Here is a 3757-nt window from a genome sequence, read left to right on the forward strand (position 1 = left end):
TGAATTTTGCGACCCTACATGTGTAATGCATGACAGAAATCTTTCAGACTTTCCTTAATTTACTTATTATTAATCTGGATGGCACATTAAAACAGCAACTTTCTTATGACAATTGTCAGTTCCGTACAGTTATACCCCTTATTGAGAGCTCAGATGTACTGTAGAAGCTACAAGCAAGTGCTCTTTTGAAGGTAAGTGTTTTCCTCAATGCCAAAATACTTTCAGATGAGTATAAGTTTAGTTTCATTAGCAGAATAATTGTACACTCCTGGAAATGGAAAAAAGAACACATTGACACCGGTGTGTCAGAGCCACCATACTTGCTCCGGACACTGCGAGAGGGCTGTACAAGCAATGAACACACGCACGGCACAGCGGACACACCAGGAACCGCGGTGTTGGCCGTCGAATGGCGCTAGCTGCGCACCATTTGTGCACCGCCGCCGTCAGTGTCAGCCAGTTTGCCGTGGCATACGGAGCTCCATCGCAGTCTTTAACACTGGTAGCATGCCGCGACAGCGTGGACGTGAACCGTATGTGCAGTTGACGGACTTTGAGCGAGGGCGTATAGTGGGCATGCGGGAGGCCGGGTGAACGTACCGCCGAATTGCTCAACACGTGGGGCGTGAGGTCTCCACAGTACATCGATGTTGTCGCCAGTGGTCGGCGGAAGGTGCACGTGCCCGTCGACCTGGGACCGGACCGCAGCGACGCACGGATGCACGCCAAGACCGTAGGATCCTACGCAGTGCCGTAGGGGACCGCACCGCCACTTCCCAGCAAATTAGGGACACTGTTGCTCCTGGGGTATCGGCGAGGACCATTCGCAACCGTCTCCATGAAGCTGGGCTGCGGTCCCGCACACCGTTAGGCCGTCTTCCGCTCACGCCCCAACATCGTGCAGCCCGCCTCCAGTGGTGTCGCGACAGGCGTGAATGGAGGGACGAATGGAGACGTGTCGTCTTCAGCGATGAGAGTCGCTTCTGCCTTGGTGCCAATGATGGTCGTATGCGTGTTTGGCGCCGTGCAGGTGAGCGCCACAATCAGGACTGCATACGACCTAGGCACACAGGTCCAACACCCGGCATCATGGTGTGGGGAGCGATCTCCTACACTGGCCGTACACCACTGGTGATCGTCGAGGGGACACTGAATAGTGCACGGTACATCCAAACCGTCATCTAACCCATCGTTCTACCATTCCTAGACCGGTAAGGGAACTTGCTGTTCCAACAGGACAATGCACGTCCGCATGTATCCCGTGCCACCCAACGTGCTCTAGAAGGTGTAAGTCAACTACCCTGGCCAGCAAGATCTCCGGATCTGTCCCCCATTGAGCATGTTTGGGACTGGATGAAGCGTCGTCTCACGCGGTCTGCACGTCCAGCACGAACGCTGGTCCAACTGAGGCGCCAGGTGGAAATGGCATGGCAAGCCGTTCCACAGGACTACATCCAGCATCTCTACGATCGTCTCCATGGGAGAATAGCAGCCTGCATTGCTGCGAAAGGTGGATATACACTGTACTAGTGCCGACATTGTGCATGCTCTGTTGCCTGTGTCTATGTGCCTGTGGTTCTGTCAGTGTGATCATGTGATGTATCTGACCCCAGGAATGTGTCAATAAAGTTTCCCCTTCCTGGGACAATGAATTCACGGTGTTCTTATTTCAATTTCCAGGAGTGTATAAGTTATTTTTGTTCTCTGCTTAGAACATGCATATCATACTATTTGTAGGAGACAAAAGAATACCATCTAACATCAGCATAAGTGGTCGAAATTTTCAGTTAACTATCACTGAATGGCTTTTATATGAAGCTCTCTTGGATGAGGAAGATAGTAGAAATTTATACTCTAATAGTTCCAAAGGTAATGAACACACGTCTTCCAGCATCCCAAGTGAACTAAGCAGTGAACAGTTAGGTGATACAGACTACAGAACTGCCGATTTCACTATCGGTCACGATAGAACTCCGTAATCTCCACCACCAACGAGAAGAATACGAGTACACAATTTCATGGAAATTCCTCCCGGTCCAGTAAGAGGTAGTGTAATAAAACAGAAAGACAATTCCGCTAGAAAGGAAAGCTTCCATGTCCAGAATAGCTTTATCATCATCATGTTGACTGGAAACACTATTTGACAATTGTACGTTATGTGGCCGAAGTTTCGCTGCATCACAACACCACTGGAATTGCAAAAACAAGTGAGATAGTTTTATTTCAGTATGAATGTAAATCACGAGCTGACTCTCTTGACCAGAAGGCACGTACATGCTCTTGAAATTGACGGTCAAGAAGATGGTATTTTGCCTTAGGGACTAACGTATTACATGTAATAAGAATAAAAATCTTGTGTTTTCTTTCACAGCAATATCCCACGTAAGTGGAAGCAGGTCTTATACAAGAGGAATTTTGCTCATATGGAGGGAAGAATAAACAACCCACTTCAACGGACTGCAGAAACTGCAAAATCACCAAAAAGAATGTTCTTTATGTGACCACACTGATTAGACAGAAAAATTGGTGAACATTCCGCAAATGCACACCAAATTTATGCAAAGAACTTAGTGAAATTATTTTTGAAGAATGCTACTTTTAATGAGCAAATAATATGGTGTGGATCAGTAAAATTGAGAGTTTCTCGGGAAAATTATAACGTAATTTATAATACTATATTCCATATTGTACTAAAGTAAAATATCACAATAAATACCTTATTCATTGTGTATCACCAACACCTTCAGAATTTGAACATATTTTTTTAATACCAATATTCTGTATTTGTTTTAAGGCAGGGGTCTTATAGACCACTTATGAACTTACGCTGGTCCAGCTACTCATGCATCCCAGGCTTAATGCTGTCTGCCAGGTCATTAATGTGCAACATTAACGACAAGGGCTCCAACACACTTCCCTAAGAACATATGAGGCTATTTTTACGCCTAATTACGGCTCTCGATGTAAAATAGCTCGTTAGGTCCTTCGTGTCAAGAAATCCTCAGTTCAGTCACAAATGATTGTGCTTTCTGTGGTGTCACCGCCAGACACCACACTTGCTAGGTGGTAGCCTTTAAATCGGCCGCGGTCCGGTAGTATACGTCGGACTCGCGTGTCGCCACTGTCAGTGATTGCAGACCGAGCGCCGCCACACGGCAGGTCTAGAGAGACTTCCTAGCACTCGCCCCAGTTGAACAGCCGACTTTGCTAGCAATGGTTCACTGACAAATTACGTTCTCATTTGCCGAGACGATAGTTAGCATAGCCTTCAGCTACGTCATTTGCTACGACCTAGCAAGGCGCCATTATCATTTGCTATTTAACTTGTGATGCATGTACCGTCAGACCGATGTTCACCAATTATGGATTAAAGTTAAGTATTCCAGAAGCCACGTACCTTTATTTACTAGTCTCACCTCCTTTAACTGTTCCAGACCTCACGCCAGCCTGCGTGAGCTTAAACGCGTGCCTTTCGGCTACCCGTCACAGTGGATTGGCTGTCTTGCCAGTCCACAACACTTTCGTTAACGAGCATTGGGAAGTCAGAAAAGCTGCTTCTACATTACTGCCTTGAGCCAAGGTTTCCAACATGTTATATGAACAAGCACGAGATGACTATCGCGTTACCAATGGTATTCTGTTCCAGACACCTCTGAATTCGTTTCAACTGCGGATATCTTGTAAGATTCTACAGTAGGTGGACGTCAAATAGCCGCATTTCTTGTAGACTGATGAACCTTTGCTTTCTTCCAAAATG

The sequence above is a fragment of the Schistocerca piceifrons genome, unplaced genomic scaffold, assembly GCF_021461385.2.
Source record: "Schistocerca piceifrons isolate TAMUIC-IGC-003096 unplaced genomic scaffold, iqSchPice1.1 HiC_scaffold_797, whole genome shotgun sequence".
NCBI lineage: Eukaryota > Metazoa > Arthropoda > Insecta > Orthoptera > Acrididae > Schistocerca > Schistocerca piceifrons.